The 20,869-nt window shown below is 39.7% G+C and overlaps 1 protein-coding gene across 2 annotated transcripts in view; it reads left to right on the forward strand.

The window, feature by feature from the left end:
• PITX3 (paired like homeodomain 3) overlaps positions 1-20,869 on the forward strand; it is a 141,883-nt gene that overhangs the window by 47,215 nt on the left and 73,799 nt on the right. Inside the window, exon 1 of one of the 2 annotated variants that reach the window (XM_082266792.1) lies at positions 1,258-1,372. The exons of the other annotated variant lie outside the window; for it this stretch is intronic. The gene's annotated coding sequence lies outside the window, so the exon portion shown is untranslated. Of the gene's footprint in view, positions 1-1,257; positions 1,373-20,869 lie in introns of those variants that run through there. 2 annotated transcript variants of the gene reach the window in all.

Below are 20,869 nucleotides of genomic sequence, written 5' to 3' on the forward strand. Positions count from 1 at the left end.
GATGGAAGTCAGCAGAGCTTCCCCTCATTTACTGAGCTCTGGAGCAACTATTCTTGCAGAGTGCAACTGCACTTTGCAAAGTGCACTGTCTTTTTGCCTTTAGTAAATCAACCCCATAGAGTTGACTGGTGGAAAGGCACCTTCAATACTGGACATAATAAATCTGGCCACACAATAATAGATTTTTGCACAAGCATACGTATATACATTTGTAAGAAATACATTCCATGACATGACAAATGTTGTTTGAAAGTACTTCAGAAAACATTTGCTTTTAACGTTTGCTTTTCCCGAACAAAAAACACATTCACTGTTAGAAATGAATTTGTTTGAGAAAACATTTCCATCCTTCTCTTTTAAATTTTCTATTTCCTGCAGTCAAAAATGAACTTTGATTCAACCCCACTATCAATTAGAATATTGAGCGATCCTTCCTAAAACAAACCTTTAAAAATGAAAAATTCTACTATTGTTTGGCCAGCTTATGTTTAAAAGAGTGCCAAGTGCACCCACAAAGATATGGCTGCAAGGAATTTATTGACACCAGAAACATAACAGGAGGTTAGGACCTTCATTCCAGCAGGTAGCTAAGCTCTGCTGTTATGTATCCCACATAAGAAGAACAATGAACACCTCATCCAACAGTGTTCTAATACTGTGAGTAGCAACCAAGGTAATAAACACGTGTGTAGGTGAAGCATTCTGCCAGTCCAAGTATTTCATACACATTAGGATAGAAGATTCATGTAACAGAACAGCCCAGCCACAGCATAAGTTGAACTGCAGATGGCTCAGCTTGTTTTCCCGTCCTCTTATTTTGTTAGTGGGCGGTGTGTCAAATTGCGCATTTGATGCTGTTTTTTTGTCCCTAATAACAAGTCTGCCTATGAACAGCTCCATTCTCGACTGGTAAAACAGTACAACACAGAGCTGGGAAGCAGCACAGAGGAAAGAAAACGACTTTTCTATTACTACTGGACACAGGCCATATCCAAGGAAACACTGACCAAATAAAATGTTTGGCAGGAGAACCTCTTCAATAACTGACCCTGAACTGTAATGAGATGATCCACAGTTCATCTGCAAGGTTGGACACGCTACTTTGTGAAGGAAGCTTTCCAGTGTGATGTTGATCATAAAGTGACTCTATTAAAAAAAATTATCGAACCGATTTCCTGCAAAGAGATTCAATACTTACGTCTTCTGGCAGCCGTGCCATTGATGAAGATGAATGGTGGACTGAAGCCCCTTGAGATGCTTATTCCTCAGAGACTGTCAAGCTCCTGTGCTCCTTGTTGTCCTCAATGGTTCCTTTTCTTCATTGTAACGGTGATTGGCATCATGACAACGTCACTTTAAAGTGGACCTCTCAGTAAGTCTACATGAATAAATTCTTATAAACCTGTCATAGTATATTTACTTAAAGTGTTACTAAACCCACAACAGTAAAATCAGTCTGTATATGCAGTAAAGAATGCTGGATTACCTAAGGCAGCCTTTTTCAACCTCTTGAAATAACCTTCAAATCTCAGGAACCCATGTTAAAAATGACTATATCTACAACTCATGGTACATTAGTGTGATGGTCGGTGGAAAGAATGCTCCTTACTGTACATTTGTGGTCATTGGGAAGAATTCAGATAGCTAAAAAGATTAATGATGTCACTGAGAACTTATCTGAGAGGCAAAAATTGCTCCTTGCTCGAGGAACCCCTAGCAACCTCTGAGGGACCCTAGGGTTCCATGGAACCCTGGTTGAGAAACCCTGACCTAAGGGGTAATCCTCTGCATTGTGTAAAAAGGCTGTTTGATCCTAACTTCTCTGATTCTCCTCTTCTTCCATGGTCCCCAGTCCATCCTGATAAGACAGAGCCTTTGGAGCCACTTTGCACATGCTCAGTTTGGTAAAGAGGTTCTTTTTTGGGAGGGGGCATGTGTTAGGCACAGGGCCAATCAGCACTGTCCAGACAGAGGGTTCGGGGTCCTGCAACCGCATAGGACAGTCAGAGTAGAATGAAAACACCTACAAGCTTTGGAAGTAAAGCTAGAATCTTTTAAAATAAATTAGGAGTTTAATGGGACCACTTGTACAAGCAATACACCAATATGTTCAAATTCAATATATTTTATATGTTGGGAAAGACAGCCCTAACAAGGAATCTAGTTACCCCCTTTTCAATTTAGAGGGGTATGCCTTTTGAATGGCCTAATCTTTTTGAAGGAGTTGTCAGATGTTTTAAACTATGTCCATTTATGCTGTGTGTAAAAAGTATTTGCTTTTTTTCCTTCTGTTTCCTTTTTAATATTATGATAAAATATATCGAATTTTAACATATTGATGTATTGCTTGTACAAGTGGTGCCATGAAAGTCCTAATGCTTCTCAAAAAATTCTAGCTTTACCTCTGTGATTTTAGGGGCGAAGTTACAAATCACCATTTATTACCCCCCCCCTTTTTTTCATAGCACATTTCATTTTCCTACAAGCTTTAACCAGGCACTGATAGCAGAAGTCACAAGACTGCTATATACTGCTGATGAGAAAAGGTATTTAGCAGTTTATATTTAATAAAATGATTGCATTTCCATGTTCTGTGTACTGTGGGAGACCAGAGATAGTGAATGCAGGCTCCTGGGTTTAGTAACACTTCTTTAACGTGTATAGTATAACTTAAAAGAATCCCCACACTCGCTGATCACTGCTGGAGATGCCAGGAGGGGCAGGGGACGCTTCCTTCTGCCTATTTTCTGGTCGTGTCCTAAGCTCGCAGAATTTTGGAAGACAATACGTGAACTGTCTCAGGGGTTTATAGACCAATTGCTCCCCAATGACCCTGCCTTCTTCCTTCTCCATGCCTCTAACATCCCGGCCCAGACCTACAAAAATTCTGTCATTCGTCATCTTTTAAATGCTGCTAAAATGTGCTTCTCTCTTGAATGGAAAAACCCACAGGCCTGACCGCTAGCATGTGACTCAAAAAGGTCGAAGAGATAAACAGAATGGAAAACCTTGTTCTCTCTGCACGTCACCAACGTGAACGATATACCAAAACCTTGTCTCTGTGGAATATTTGTCCTCTCTGATGAAGGCTGCTCCTTAATTAACGATAGTAATTCTAAGAAGACCTCATGTTGAGTTCAGGAAAGCTCTATCAAATATTAGTGGAGAGCATAGCTGATGTCGGGACATATTCATTATGGTTCCAAACCCCCTAATCCCCCCCCCCTTTATCCCTCCTTGCCCTCCCTTCTTCCCTCATCCTCCTTTATTTGTTCTCTTCCACCTCTCTCTAGGTTTCTTCCACTTTCCTCTCTTTACAATACTTACTCGCCCTATATCTTCCTTCTCTTCCTGTATATTATGCGAAACTGGGACAGACAACTCTGGGTATTTACTGGTCTTGCATATCTCCTCCCACTAGAGGGAATGTAGAACACCTCTTTATTCTACGCCCGATACGGATCTCAATCTTATGAACAAATTGTCCAAAGCTCCAAGAAAATGAGTGTACCTATGCTGAAAAATGCAGTACCGTAGAATGATGAATAAGCACAGCATATTTGTGTGAAACGCATCAACCTTCTGTACCTGCTACTGTCCTGTGTGGATTATTGTTGGCATGTTGCAATAAATGGACTTAAAACTAGTCATGGTGTGCAGCCATTTCCTTTTAATATATGAGTTCCACGGAAGCGAGTTGGGGCTAGTACCCATGCGTGGGGTCCAATCAGCTTAACTATCTCACCTGGAGCAGTACATGCAGTACGGTAGAATGATGAATAAGCACAGCATATTTGTGTGAAACGCATCAACCTTCTGTACCTGCTACTGTCCTGTGTGGATTATTGTTGGCATTGTTGCAATAAATGGTCATGGTGTTCAGCCATTTCCTTTTAATATATGAGTTCCACGGAAGCGAGTTGGGGCTAGTACCCATGTGTGGAGTCCAATCAGCTTAACTATCTCACCTGGAGCAGCGCATCTTCTGTTTTATTGACAGTAGAATGATGTTATCAGCCTGCTGCAAGCAGGAGAACACCTTTCCTTAGTCTCCTCTTACCCAGTGAGTAGACTGTAACTTGCTGGCTTTCGACATCTTTTCAATTAAGGCACATGAAAGAGAAAAGGAGGAGCAACCACCTGGTGCATTACCCTTGGACACCTTTAAAAAGTTTATTAAAATGCCAAAAACATACTCACAGACATGAAGAGCAAAAATCACATATAATAAGTCCACCATTAGCTGAGCTCTGAAGAAGGGAACGTGACTCCCGAAACGTGTCATCTGTCCAATTACAGGGACATGTTTATTTCCACATGTGGTGGATTTATTATATGCGATTTTTGCTCTTCATGTCTGTGAGTATGTTTTTAGCATTTTAATAAACTTTTTACAGGTGTTCAAGGGTAATGCACCAAGTGGTTGGGCCTCCTTTTCTCTTTCATGTGCCTTTGTTTGGAGTTCCCCACCTGAGGAGAGCGGCATGCCTCTTATTCCCATCGGAGTGAGCGCTTGGGTGATTCAGTTGTTTGGATCTTTTCAATTAAGTTACTTGCTCTGAAGGCACCAGACCAAGTTCTCTGGCTTCCTGCTGATTGACAGGTGTGCCTGTAGTGCCAGGTAGAGTAGGGGCCACAAGGTAGACTATAGGCCCTGATTGCTGCTGGAGTGAGCATTCTGCTCTCTCCTCCCTCCAATGACAGCTTACTATGAGTGGAAGAGTTGCTTTCATTCCTGGGCAGGCACTGAGCTGAGAAGGTCTGAAATGTAATTAAATTAGGGGAAAGAAAGAAAGAAACAACTTCATTCTTCCCCTTAAAGCCCCAAAGAGCACCTTAGTCTGGCAATGTTTTACCATGGTAGCACCTTGAGTAAACTTTGTGTTGCATTGCAAAATAAAGCAGGCCTAAACCCAGGACAAGAAAACACGTTCACCCCCTTTTGTTGCTTAACTGCTATAGACTCTCCCAAACCCAGTAGCATACTGGTTCTCCGGTCCTTCTAGTTTAAGATGGGGGTAAACCTTCTGTGGGCCAGAAGTCTAGATTGGCTGACCAGGCAGAGGTAGGCAATAATTGCCTTTAGTGCACACAAAATCTGGTAAGAGAAAAGCAATGGGGAGAGAATTTTTATGTTAGGAATAGGAAACCCTACAAGAGGTTCTGATCCTTCCTCATCTGACTGAAAAAATGTTTGGTTGTCTGTACCCACAGTGGGAATAGCAAGTAACCCTTTCACATCCTGTCCAAAATTAAAAGAAAGTTTTGCCGTTAAATAGGCTTTAACCCTGACACTGCCAAACGTATGGTACTTTATCTAATATACATTTATCTAATACATTTTCCAAACCCATGGTACCCAACATGTGGCCCGAAGAGCACATTTGACACTTTGGTACTTGTGTGGTCTTTGGACCCCAGGATTCTGTAGTGGGACAGGGAGCATTGATGTGTAAAGAGATAATAGCAGTGATCTCTACTTGCCTCAAATAATATGTCATCAGCTTCTGACTGTCTTCTGCAGTGTCTAACCAAACCTGCAACATGTCCATAGTTCCTTACCATCATTCCCAACAGTATGTCTACAATATCTGGCCGTTATTTCCTCTAGTGTGTCTGAAGTCCATGACCATCATTTTCTTTAAGATGTCTACATTGTCTGAAAGTCCTCTCTCGCATTATGTATACTGAACATTATGTGCACCCCTTTGGTATTATCAGGGGAGTAATTTGAGGCTTCATATTGCTTGAAACTTGGTTACTACTGTTCTAAGCAATAAAACAAAAAAAGCCTAATTCCTTTTAATGTTATTACAGAATAGATGAGTTAGGCCCTGTTTACACTGGTGCATTTTTGGCATGCTAAATCACCCTTCTAGTGCTACAAAAGCACAGGAAAAATAGTTCCCTTTAAATTGTAACTATATGTTTTTAAAGTGTGCTGCATTCTTAACAAAGTTTTGCTTGCTGCATCTTTGGTGCCCTGTTTAAAAAAGGCACCTTCCATTATAGTATCCTATTATCTCTAACCAAAAAGTGCAAGTGCAATAATATCAATAAATAATAATAATTATCAAAATATCTAATGATTAGTAAAAAAATGATGATAAAAAGTAGAAAAATAATCATATATAAAAAACAAACAATTCAAATAAGTGAAAAAGTCCAGTAAAATAAATGTTAAAGAAATTCAAAAATTCATAAAGCTGCCCTGTGAGGACGTCAAATGGTGAAACTTGTAGGGCGGGACTAGGACGCTGGACTGTACTGCGCATGTCTGATTCGAAATCGCAGCTCTGATTGTGACAGCCGGAGGTGAAGAGTAGACTGTAACACACACGCTGGAACCCTTAGTGTCCTTAAGACACTTGATAAATGTGAGTTTTACTTTACTTTTAATAAACGCATGAGTTGTTTTTTGGAATCACGCTGTGTGGACTCATCTTTCCTCCCAAAACATGGTACATCCTTACCTGCTCCCATGAGAGTACCTGCATGACGGGGACAACATTGAGTGGATTGTGGACCTGTATGCTGGACTTATTATATATATATAAAAAGGCATACTAGCTGGTTTATAACTTTTCCAGCCACTCCATCTGGTGAGTCAGTTTGGGGTGATTGGTGGAAGGAGCACACAGGGTGTTTTTGGCACACATTCATTTACAGAAGATTTGTTGCACAGAATTTACGCACTTTTCTGCACTTTGTTGGATTCCTTTTGGGACTTTCAGAAATATTAAGGACATTGTTTATGAATTTTTGAATTTTTTATCACTTATTTATTTCACTGGACTTTTTCTCTGATATGAATTGTTTGTTTTTTATATATGATTATTTTTCCACTTTTTATCATCATTTTTTCACTAATCATTAGAAATGTTGATATTTATAAATATTTATTGAGATTATTGCACTTGCACTTTTTGGTTGGAGACAATAGGATATTATAATACTGAAGAGTAGATTTGTGCTGATTTTAAGTTTGTTGATCCATTTTATGCTGCACATTCCTGCAGTCAATTAGCAGCAACTACACATTATACATTATAGTCCCCAATAACAGCTTATAGCCATTTATTGATTTTGGGGCCAGGTCCTTTTTTTGCACATACCTTCCATGATAGACAATAGAAGTGCACCAAAAATGTAGCACATGCTTTTTTTTTTTTAATCAGAACACTTTTTTTTCTACGCCACACAGCACAAACGCAAACAAAAAGCATAATATCACCATACAACCATGACATGTCAGCATAGCATGTATAAAAATATAATCAGCACATAAAGACGGAGCCTACAAATGACAGAATGCTTAAGCACTAAATTGAGGTACAAAAAGTAATGAATATCTATACAGGCCCGGCCCTACCTTGGGTCCCACTGGGTCCATTGGACCCAGGCAGAACTTTGAGAGGGGCAGCAAATTGACGCCCAAGATTTTTTTTTTCAGCAGTTTTTTTTATCATCACTTTATGGTATCTCATACTGCCACCTATAGTGCAAACTGATGAGTATGAGGAGGCGGAGCGTCTCCTACTGGGAATGTCTTTCACGTAAAAGGATCTATTGTTGCGGGGATATATTGTTTGCCTGATAGGTCTATTGTTGCTAGTGGGGAATCTATTGTTGCTGGGTGGTGGATCTTTTGTTTCTGGGGGATCAATTGCTGCTGGGAGGGATCTACTCTTGAGGGATCTACTCTATGAAAGCTAGATGCTGGGAGGTCTGTTGTTGCAGACAGAGGTCTATTGTTGCTGTGAGGGTGGTCTATGGTTGCTGAGGGGGGGTCTATTGTTTTTTGGCTGCAGGGAATCTCATTTACTGCCTTTCTTGTTATCAGTAGTGAATTTTACAAATTACTTAGCCCAACAAAATACTTGGTTCTGTATTCTCTAAAGGGTGCCGTACTGGGAGGTGGGTAGGGGTGGAACCAAGGGATGCTATTCGCAGGTGGGTAGGGGGTAGGGGTAGGGGGTAGTGACAAGGGGCGACTCAGAAGTGGGGACTACCTGCACCTGTTCTCTGAAAAAAAGTAGTTCTGCATAGAAATAAGACCCCATGCTACCTCCAATAATGCATTCTACCTGTTTTTCTTTTTTCTTTTTTACTAATAATTATAAGGGGAAAGGGGTGGAGCTTGTAAAAAAGAGTGTCACCTTACTGGTGTACCTAAGTAGCATTATACCTCTTAACTGGGCCTGTTTAGTATCAAAGGAAAAAGATAGTGACGTTTAGTAAGCTGTAGTAGTATGGCATCACCAGAGTCTTACTGGCATCTTTCGGCCCAGGGGGCAAGTAGAAACCAGAGGCTTATGGTGCCGTGACTCGGCCCTCATCCCACTCTCCCTCTTCCTGGCCTCCTCTGGACCCCCATTCCATGCTGAAGCTCCACTCCAGGTACTCTCTACTCACTGTCCGAACTCGGGGTGGGCTGGGGAAGGAAAGTCTCCAGTGGGGCATGGCCTCTGCTCGGACACAGTTTACACCATCCATGCTGGGGAGGAGACCTGCACTCTGTCCTTGTCTTCATCCCACACTCAGTAGGTGAGCGGTGGGGAATTTTTACTTCTCTTCACCAGGAGTCCTTTAGGCATGTCTGTGAAGGCATGAAGCGGTGCAGTCTTTTTATGATTCATCAGAGCGGCCCGGGGGGCAATTGCCCCCCTGTCCCCTTGCCCAGTCCTCCCCTGGGCATCACCTTTTATTTAATCCACCTGTGCTAAGCTGCCAAAATTGATACAGTATTGGCTACCCTTAAATTGTTCTTACCATTCTGTATTGTATCCAAAACGAAAACTATAACTTAAAATGAGTTATATTGAAGTATATTCCTCATACCTTCTTTGTATCACTTTGTAGGCTTTTGTTCAGTAACATATGACATATGCGCCTTGCCCACAGAATGCATTACTGCAAAGAGAGACTGCTCTTTTACGAGGAAGGGATTATCCTTGTCCCAGACTAAAGGGAGAGGCTGCAATACTCAGCATTTTCGGCTCAGCACAATAGCAACGCCTGTCACTCCACAAATTGAAATGAATTGTTTATTTGACATTTATGGGCGTGTTTTTTTGGTGAAAACTCAGTTCTACCAAACAGGTGGTAGGTGAGTTCTTCTCAGCCTTTGTTCTGTTGCGGGATCCATCCTACGCTAACCCCTTCAGTCCTGGAAGAATGCTTACACTGCTGTATCCCTCCTTCTCAGTGTGTCACACATTTTGTTGTAACCATTCAGTAACTTTTGTAAAGGTGTGAGATGACTCAACGACCTGCAATAGTGAGTTGTGTCTACCCAAAATAAAGCAAACTGGGAACAATTGTTTTTGGCACCAGTTAGGTTTCATCTGTCAAATTCATCTGAACATTTAACATTTTTCTTTATTTTGGTTTTAGTTATTGTAAATAAACCCCAATTTATTATTTTTTTGTAGACTTTTACTAGACAAAATGAATAATGCCCATACACTAGACTAAAAGATCATTTGAAAATATGTCATTTGGACAGTTTGTTCGTTTTGCGGCCGGTTAATAGGCAGGAATCTGTTGTGATGTTTTTGAGCCCAAAAAAACGAGGGAAAAGTTTGGAAAATTTCTGCCGAACGAATAATAAATTGAAAGGTTAATGTGCTTCTCGTCCAAACTGTTTGCACTAGGTATATGTGAAAAAAACAAACAAAAATTCATGTCTGTCCATTGAACGATTAATCAGTCATTACATGATGGCAAAATCATTTGCTCTAATGGCCGAGTGTTCGTTTTTCGAAAATGAGTTTGAATGATTTTTCATATAGTGTATGGCCAGCATTAGACAAGCATGTTACTTTAACCACTTGCCGACCACCCGCTGCATATATACTGTGACAGGCTGGCTTGGCTGTGCGAATCGCCATACTTGTACGGCATTCAGCGGGAGCTATCCTGGGGATGCCAGCGGGGAAGCTGAATCACGGGGCCAGCAGCCGGGATTGCTGCCAGGCACTCGCGATCGCTCCCCGTGGAAAGAGAACAGCCGTCAGCGGTCCCCCACAGTTAGAATCACGCCCCTAGGGTCACATTTAACCCCTTGATCACCAATACTGTTAGCCCCCTCCCGCCCGTGTCATTATTACAGTAACAGTGCATATTTTTAGCACTGATTACTGTAGTAATGTCCCTGGTACCCTCAAAAGTGTCAGAAATGTCAGTTAGGGGTCTGATCTGTCTGCCGCAATGTCGCAGTCCCGCAAAAAAATCGCAGATCGCCGCCATTACTAGTAAAAAAAAAAAAAAAAACAATAAAAATTACATAAATCTTTCCCCTAGTTTGTAGACGCGGAAACTTTTGCTCAAACCAATGAAAATACACTTATTGGGATTTTTTTTACCAAAAATATGTGGCAGAATACAAATTGGCCTAAAATTATGAAAAAATTGGATTTTTACTTCTTTTTTTGGGAATGTCATATAGCAGAAAGTGAAAAATATTGTTTTTTATTTTCAGAATGGTCGCTCTTTTTTTGTTTATAGCGCAAAAAATAAAAATCGCATAGGTGATCAGAGGTGATTTTATTTGGGTGCAGTGTCGCATGACTGCACAGTTGTCGCACGACTGCACAGTTGTCCGTTAAAGTAACGCAGTGCCGAATCACAAAAAATGGCCTGGTCATTAGAGGGGAAATCTTCCGGTTCAGAAGTGGTTAAAGTAAATCTGTGCTTTACCCTTTTGGGGCAAACTTACAGACTTGCTTGGATGCCCCCCTCCCCAGCAGCACATACTTACTTTTCCTTCACTTCCTCCTCCACTCTGTTAAGCCTGGTACACACGGGTCAAATGTCCGGGGCATCGGCCGGTTCAATAGAAACTACGGCCCGTATGTACTGCAGTCAGTCCGAACGGCCGGCTTCTATCAAAGGGACATGACCGAAAAAGGTTTGCCGATTGGCTCCCAATCAGTGCTCTCACCCAACGGCTGAGAGTGCTGACCAGAAGTTCTGGCGTCGGGGCCGTCTCCCAGTCAGAACACAATTGCACAGCAGGGGAGATCGCTGTACTAATGTCAAATAGTTAGTACATCGGCTCATCCTGAGCGGTCAGTTTTTTTGTTTTCTGCCTACCAGAGAGTAGGATTTGTTAGTGAGGTCTGCTCATTGTGCTCATTGTGCAACTCATTCTGTCTAGAGGGTGTTTCACACTGGTCCAATAGGGAGGCATGTTGGACAATGCTAGGAAACCTGACAAATGGGTGCTCAGGCCTTTGATACAGTACTGGCAGATGGAACGTGCCTTGGTGCATGCTGGGATACTGTGTAAAAGCCGGGAGCACATGTGCTCGAGATCTTCAGCTGGATAGCGGAGTCCCGGAGGGAGTGAGGTGCGATGCGGCCTCAGGTGGTCGTCCTGAGGGCCTGGAGAGTAGCAGTGAGGAACTGAACCCAGAGGTCCAGAGGAGCTGAGTGAGAGGGGAGACACTGGAGGATCTGTCTCTGCAGTACAGTGAGTACAGAACCTCGTGTCGAGGGGCCTGACCTGAGCGGGGGCCACCCCTGCTCCTAGGATAGTCAGTGGATGGGTGTCAGTTGAAAGGGGATGCTAGTGAGAGTGTCCTGAAGATAAGTTATCATCCACGTCTTGTCAGAAAGTAAAGAGAGCAAGAGACTTAACCCTTTCTACACTTCTGGCAGTGTGGATTAAGCAGCCTAGCTGCTTCCAATCAACCTAGAAGGCTTAGATATAGAAGTCCTCAGCTAATGTGAATAGTTTAAACTGGAGTATCCCACTATTCCCTTCTCCTACCCAAGTTCCAAATAAACATGAAAAAAAAAAAAAAAACACCCCTATACTGTTTATTTGTGTGACGAGCCATCAGGAGCAAGGAGGGATCAACAAACTATATCTCAAGGTAACCGTGTGCTGGTAATCAAGTCATTATTCAGCAGGCCCTGCGGGGACAGTGCTACATATTTAAAAAGTTGAAATCACTGTTTCCTGATTGTAAGGATGTGAGATCAAAATCAAGTGCTTACTGAATTACTGAAAAGTACATATGGTGCAATATAAATATGCATGATCTAGGACATTTTTTTTTTTTTTTTATTATGGTTGACCTAGGACCCTTGAAGCTCTTGTTTAAATTTTCCTGTAAAATGTTCCCATTAATAGAACGGTTATATACCCCCCTGTGGTGTTTCTACCTATAGGTAAGCCTATAACAAGGCTTACATATAGGTAGTGTACATATCTCTTAAACATGCGCAGTTTAGGAGATATTTACATTGCATGCAGCTAATGACGTCATCGGCGCATGCACTCTGAAGGAACTGCCGCCCGTGCCGTTTCTTCAGAGCCTTGTGCCGGAAATAACATCGTTGGAGTTTTCGGCATGCGTGAGAGTGAAGTCACGCAGCTCCGGCCAGTAGCACAGCCGGAGTAGGCAGACCCGGAAGGAAGATGGGCGAAGATGGGGACGACGTGGGATTTGTTTGCAGGTAAGTGTCACATAATGTGCTAGTATGCATTGCATACTAGCACATTATGCATTTACTTAGCAGGTAACCAAAAATAATTTTTTTTTGCAGGCTTTACTTCCTCTTTAATGGAAAACCATCTCTGCTTCTCATTTCAGGCACAGGTAGGTCATTCCGTGGCTCAATGTTTTCTATTCTCTTATCAGGTAATCAGTCAGTGTTATCTTTAAAACATGGCCTGTTCTTGGATCTTGAGGACAGTTTTAAAAAGTCATTGAGTTAATGCAGAGCCAGGCAGTATAACCCCAGGTCATCACTGAGATAATGATCTAAACCTGGTGTTTCCAAGATCTTCTCCTTTTTACCAACTTGGTTGTAATGGAATAACAAGATAATTATCTCATCCGTTGACATGTAGAATAATATTTGGAATATTACATAGGGAGCTGCATTGTATAGGTTATGAAGATGTGTGCCATTTAGCTTTGCACATTAGATACAGCTCATCCCTCAAGAGGGAAAAAGAAGTCTCTTTAGGTCTCTTCCAGGAATAATCTAATTCTTGGTCCAGATGGCTTAATCTTTTCTGTCATTAAATGCTTCTTTTAGTTATTCAGTATTATGCACTTACTATGGTATACACACTATAATGTGCAAGTATTAGCCCTGATCTGTTTAGTTTATCCTTCCTAGGTGTTTCCCTGATTTCTAAAAAAATAAATAAAAAAAATAAACTTTAAGTATTTTGCAAATTCAATTTTTTAATACAACTACCGTATACATAAATGGTCCTTAGGAAACTAGAATTTGATTGTTTCTTTACTTAATGTACAGTGGCTTGAAAAAGTATTCATACCCTCTTGAAATCTTCCACATTTTGTCATGTTACAACCAAATACGTAAATAAATTTTATTGGGATTTTATGTGATAGACTAACACAAAGTGGCACATAATTGTGAAGTGGAAGGTAATGTTAATTTTGGCAGTAAATTTCAAATTTTGTTTTAGTTATAGTCTTTCGACTAAAATGTCATTTTAGTTTTAGTCGTATTTTAGTCATCTGAATTGTTTTAATTTTAGTCATATTTTAATTAAAATCTCCAGTACATTTTAGTCGAGTAAAATCTCATACATTTTTGTCAACTACAAATCAAATGGGTTTAGGTAAATTGTAATGCATTATTTAAACATTTCTCTAGAATTTCCAAACTAATTATATACTCCTGGAGGTAAAATCTAATAATATGATATTATTTATGATATGATGGTTTGAACATGCACTACAGACACTGATTAAGGCCCCTTTCACACTTATGCGATTGTAACGCGATTTTGACGCAATTTTGAAGCAATTTTGACTGGACTTGAAGCAATGCCTATGTCTTTGAACCTTAAAACGCATTAAAATCGGCCAAAAGTAGTGCAGGGACTACTTTGAAGTCATTGCGACTTGAAGTCATACAGATATGAACACTAGTCATTGGAAATCGAAATGGATTACGACTTGTCATGTGACTTTGCAGTCCCAAATCGCAGGACAAGTCGCACAAGTGTGAAATGGGCCTTAGCCGTTGTGATATATAACGTCTTTATAAATAAAACCCCGTTTCAAAAACAAACAAAATTATTGCTTTTTGACAAACAGAAGTGCAACTTTAAAATACAAGAAAAAAACAAAAAACTGTGAACTCTATTGGCTATACTGCCATTGCACATCATATTACCTGAATATATTACCAACATTAAATATTAGGAAAAAATATAAGAGAAGCCTTTTTCTTCATTTTTTCTCTTTCAGTAGTTTAGTAGATGCCCCCTACTTATGCTTATGCGGTAGTGCAATACCTGTTTAACCACTTAATGCAAACTGACGTAGGCCTACATCAGCTGACTTTAAGTGGTTGTACTGGGATGATGCCTCTAGCTAGAGGCATCATCCCGGTACTGTTTTTTAGAGCTGGCGGTCGGCTTTTCTGGCGTTAATGACCGATGCGGCTCGGGAGCTGCTCGATCGTTACCCTAGCGAGCGGTAGGGGACACCCCCCCTCCCGCCGCCTTCCGCAGCTCCACCCCGGGTCTCCCGTCCCACCGGGAGACCCGAGCAACCAGCCGGGGCGTCCGCCGGCTGGATGGAGTCCCGACCTAAGTCGGATGCGGCTTTGATTGGGTCTCCAATGACGTAACACGGAGGCGGCGTCCATGACGTCACATCCGGGTTACGCGGCTGCTAAAGGCGGCAGTTTCAAAAAGGGAATGTATTCAAAAATGCCATTTTCTGTGTTTTGAATACATGGAAGTGTAGTGGAGGGGTCTAGGGTCTTTTAGATCCTCGATCCCTCCATAAAGTGTACCTGTCACTGCATATTGCTGTCACAAGGGATGTTTACATTGCTTGTGACAACTGTGACAACAATAAAAGTGATCAGATTTTTTTTAAAAACCTGTGTTAAAACTTAAAAAAAAATAAATAAATAGGAAAAAAAAAATATTTTTAGCCGCCCCCATCGCCGTGAGCTCGCGCACAAAAGAAAACGTATACTGAAGTCGAGCCGCAAATTAAATCGCTGTTCAAACCACACATGTGAGGTATCCCCACGATCGTTAGAGTGTGAGCAATAATTTAAAAAAAGAGCTACACTCTAACTCTAAACTGGTAACCATTTAAAAATTTTAAAGCATCGCCTATGGAGATTTTTATTGACCATAGTTTGTCGCCATTCCGTGGGTGTGCACAATCTTAAACCGTAACATGTTAGGTATCTGTTTACTCGGCGTGACATCATCTTTCACAATATATATAAAAAAAAAAAAAATGGGCTAACTTTATTGTTTAGTTTTTTTAAATACAGTGAAATGTGATTTTTTGTAATTTTTCCAAAAAAATGTCATTTAAAAGACCGCTGCTCAAATACCGCGTGGCAATAAATTTTTCTATGACCGCCATTTTGTTCTCCAGAGTCTTAGCTAAAAAAATATATATATATATTATATTTGGGGATTCTAAGTAGTTTTCTAGCAAAAAAATACTGATTTTAACTTGTAAACAAAAAGTGTCAAAAATAGGCCCGGTCTTAAAGTGGTTAAACTTTAATGTGCTATTATTACAGGCTCTGGATAGAATCGTGTTGCCGATTTAGAAATAGCCAGCAGAGGAGTGTTAATTTTTGTTTCCATTTTCGATTTAGTTTTAGTCATAGTCTTATGACTAAAATGTCCTTTTAGTTGTAGTCGTATTTTAGTCATCTGAATTGTTTTAGTTTTAGTCGTATTTTAGTCAACTAAAATAGTGTTCATTTTGTTGACGAAAATATTTTAGTCGACTAAATTAACACTGGTGGAAGGAAAATGATAAATAGTTTTCAAAATTTTTTACACATAAATATCTGAAAAGCGTGGGGTGCATTTGTATTCAGCCCCCTTTACTCTGTACAGGTGTGTAGTAACTCTGTACAGGTGTGTAGTAATCACAGAATAGTGTCCAACCACATCCAATGACTATGGCTAATGTTAGGTAGGGGCAAGTATATATTGCTTATCTAATTTAGGGAGATAACAGAATTTATCTTTAATGTATAGGGCATTTTACATTATGCGGCAGTTATCAAATTGGATTTTGTAATGAAGCCTAGTGTGTAACATATTTTCTAATTAAGTGGTTGAATAAAGGTTAATTAACCCTTTAAAAGAAAGTGATAGAATCATCACCAGTGACATTTACTGCCTTCTAAAAATCCCCCTTAATGTTGAAAACTCATTTTAAATTTGAGTATCATGCCGTGTGCTTGTGTTTGAAATAATATTGTTTACTACTGTCACTAACTGACAAGTATTGTCCAAAGCCTTGATTTTATAGGGGTTTTAAAGGTTGAAGGCTTTTTATCTTCATGCGTTCTATGTGCAACGCGCCCCCCCAATCCTTAAATGAGCTCTCTTCAATCCAGCGATGTTCAAGATAGCCTCAGCTGTCCTGAGACTCTCCCTCCTCATTGGCTGTACATCACAGCAAGTGAGCCAATGAGGAGAGAGCGGGGGCGGGGCTGAGTCAAGGCTCTAAGTGTACTATGGACGCGCAGAGCAGCGGCTCGGGGGCAAGCACACAGCGGTGCCCCCAGGGCAAGCGGCTTTTTCTGGGGGGGCACTGCTCAAGGGGGAGGAGTCAGGAGCCCAAAACCACTGCACAGAGCAGGTAAGTATAACATGGTTGTTATTAAAAAAACAAAAACAAAGCTTTAATACCACTTTAGGAAAGCAGCATAGGGGCTTTCCCATCATTTCTCGCAGCTCATTTGCTTCTCTATGATATTAATTTTTTTAGCATTGCACATTAAGCGTAGAGGCCTACATAAATTATAGTTTTCTACTTGTTTTTCAGTTGTATATTCTCAGGGATACCCTATGGTGTACCTCTTTTCATGTATACATATAGACTCGATTCATTTCTAATATAACATTTGTCAGTTTGTCTATTTATACATTTTATACACAATATTAACACAGCTTTCACCCATGATTTACATAATTTTCTAAATGTATTCAATTACTAAAATTACTACAAAAGGTAAAGGGAACCTACATTGGTTTTAGGCCAATGTTAATAAAATGTATTTTGAGTTTACACTGTATGATTACATATGATAACCACATGATGTTGTTTTATATATGTTAAATGTGTGCTTGCATATACAATATATATATATATATATATATATATATATGTATGTATAAAAGCTAAGTACAAAATTGTCAAAATATATATATATATTTACAGTAAATAATATTAAACAGGCAATAGGTGCACTCACCAGGGCTTACAACAGGATAAATCCCCAATGTAGTTTAAAAAATGTTTACCAAATGCCTGCTTCAAATTTTACATATTCTTTTATGGATTGCACCTGGCCAGTATCCCTACAAGCATGTACGGTGGCCCATGCCTACACGCGTGTATATATATATATATATATATATATATATATATATATATATATATATATATATATAAATGTATTACATGCCAAAATGTTCCCAGAGAACCATTGTTCAGCTGAAGAGACAGCACAGCAGAAGATCTTTCCATGCAGGCTCTGTTTGTCTGATTGAAACTTTGAACTGAGCTTTCCCATAAGGGATGACTCACTGCCAGGAGTCGTTCACTTGTGTGTATAAATGTCAGCTTGAGCTTTCAACGTATGTAAGCTTTTTATAACAGGATGAAAAGAGATGGATGCAAACACATGAAAAAGAAATTGAGAGCTCTACCTGCTGGATAAAAAATAGAAAATACAGTATTAATATGCAATATTTCATAATTACAGACTATAAATATTTAGTATTTTTTTATTCCTGACCAGGGCTGCCGATAAAGGGGGTACCACTGGTGTTTACTATAATTCAGTTTGTAAATGTACAGAACTCCTTCTGTTTATTAAAGGATAAGTCCAGGCAAAACCTAACTAACGTTAAACCTGCTCTTTGCCACATTCTAACTCTAATTTATCTAACCCTGTAAAGCAAAAATCACTGTACTTACCTATTTGCAGCCGATCCGGTCCCACGCTGAGCTGTCAACATGGAGGCGGGTGCAGGAGAGGCACTCGACAATGGAAGCCCCATAGTAAATCTATGGGGGATATCACTTCCCATTCATTTCACAGTCATTGTCGGTCCTCTCCTGCATACAGCTTCCGCCGCTGGAGACAGAACCAGATTGGGTGCAGAATAGGTAAGTACTGTTATTTTTGCTTTACAGGGTTAGATAGATAAGGTTTAGAATGTGGCACAGAACAGAATTAGCATTAGTTAGGTTTTGCCTGGACTTATTTTTTAATCTTCAGTGTAGCTGAGACTGTAGAAAAAGGGAATGTGAAATCCCTTTTTCTGTCTCAAAATTGAAACATCAGGGATCTGATATAAAATAATGATTTTAGTGGACTTTTTGTGAGTATATTATTTTGATATTTTGGGGTGGGGCCCTGACAGGAAGGTTGTACGGGGCCCTTGTGATTTCTTTCCTTGTCAAATTTATTTTATTGAGTTTTAACATGTTATACAAGGAGGTTTAGATGCAACAATAGGAAAGTAACATCATAAAGTACTGGTATAAAGATAATTACAGATACGATGTAATATAATGAATACCATGTAGTTAAAAAATAGGTATAGCAAATAAGAAAATTTGTCCTTGAAAATATCTAAAAAGGATCAAAATCTAGTATATCATAACCGACTGAGATGTGAAGCTTATTAAAGCACAGTAATATAATGTTAAAAGTATAGAAAGCATAGGTATAAATGTTGCTACCTGAACCACATGGGAAGATTAAAAGAAGGAAAAAAAGAGGAGCAAGAAAAGTAAGGAGAATAGGAAAATGAAATAGGAATAAGAAAAAAAAAGGATAGGGATAAGGTTATAGATAATCCCCAGGGAAATGTGCGACCTCAAGCTTTTAATATACATACAAGAAGCTTTAATGTAAAAATACATCACCAAGGCATCAATAAGGATTCGTCAAAGTTGGAGAGTAAATAGTGTGTGACCCAAGGGCGCCAAATTTTCTCCAAGTTGCAAATTTTGTCATGAGTGATGGCTTGTGACCATATTAAATAAACACATGTATAAATAAATATCTTTATCCCGGCTACCCTTTAGTGTCAAATGGCCAAATGGCATGTGTTAAGGCAGCCATACATGGATGGAAATTTAGCCGGTTCAGCAGGGACAGACAAATTTCCATCCATGTATGGGCACTCTATTGTACAAAGATTTATCTACCAATAGACTTCTGTATTACTTCCATGTCAGATGTTCACTATAGTGCTGCAACACTGATCAATCTATTCTGATGGTGGGGAAATCTCTCTCTTGTCAGAAATAAATAGCTCAGCTGGGAGGATTCCCTCATCCCCCTTGAATATGTGGATGGGGGAATCAAGTCATTTTTTTTTTCTATTCAACCTGCTGGTTGAATGGAAAACAGACGGACTCCTCTATGGGCTGCATTACTGCATACATTTTTCTATCTGATGAAAATTTTCTCATCAAAATGTTCATTTCACAAACCTAAATAGGTTGTAAACACTCTCTTAGAACTTGTACCTATAGGTAAGCCTTTAATAATAATAATAATAATATCTCCTAAACTTGCACCTTTTAGGAAATATTTACTTTTAATGCAGCAGTGCCGTTCCTTCAGAGCACTGTGCCGTGAATGGCGGCTCCCGCACGCATGCGCGGGAGTGGTGTCATCGCGCCTCCTGCCAATCAGATGGCCGGAGGACGCAAACCAGGAAGAAGGACGGCCAAACATGTCGGCCATGTCCCTGCTAAGAGCGGCCATCTCTACGGGGGCTTTGTTCTAAGGTAAGTATTTCATAATGAGCTAGTATGCTAATATGCAATACTAGCTCATTATGCCTTTGCCTTACAGGGTTTTTTTTTTTTGAGTTTACAACCTCTTTAAATATTGTTTGGATGTAGAATCAACATTGAAATAAAGGTATTTAACCACTGAAAGCCTTAATTTTTGATGAATTAGCATTTCATCTCACAAAGTATTATTTTATTCCTCCAAAAAGGGCTCCTATTTTTGTCGCCCTTAACAGACATTTGATAGAACATCACAAAATACCACAAAAAAATAAAAATCATATTCATGCAGTGATTTCAGGTGTTCTGTGTGCCTATTCAGACCATGTGCAGCATTATTATTTTATCGTGCGGTATGGCGAACTGTGTTAAGGCAGCCCATTCAAAGATTATGTACAGTTTTATTTCATTTTTTAATAATATTTAAAATAAAGTGGCTAAATGTAACTAGTCTAATCAATATGTAATTGTTGTAACCCTGTAAAGTATGTATTAATATAGTATATGCATGGAGCAGCCATAATTGCTCATTCAATGTTTAGCAGCTCTACACAGTGGTTGTACATTACTTCCCCTTCTTTTAAAAAAAATCCACACATTGGCTGATACGTTATCTAACAGAGACGCTAAGTTATTGTAATGATCTGGTTGAAGCTTCCTCTGTTGGCTAATCTACAAATTTCTATTTTTACTACAATAAAAAAGAAAAAAGGATTATAAAAGTGTGAAAACCCCTTAAAATATACTTTACGGTAAACAATACAATATTTCAGGGTTTATCAACCAGGGTTCCTCCAAAGGTTGCTAGGGGTTCCTTTAGCAATGGCCAATTTCTGCCTCTCAGATAAGTTCCCAATGACACCATTGTTCTTTTTAGCTATCTGTAAGGAGGTAATTCTTTCCAATAACCACAAGTGTAAGAAGCATTCTTCCAACTGACCATCATACTAATGCATTATGAGTTGTAGGTTATGGTTCCCCGAGACCAGAACATTATTTCAAGGATTCCTCTGTGGTAAAAAGGTTGAAAAAGTCTGCAATATTTACTTACAATA

This window comes from Pelophylax lessonae (assembly GCF_965119305.1).
Source record: "Pelophylax lessonae genome assembly, chromosome: 9".
Lineage (NCBI taxonomy): Eukaryota > Metazoa > Chordata > Amphibia > Anura > Ranidae > Pelophylax > Pelophylax lessonae.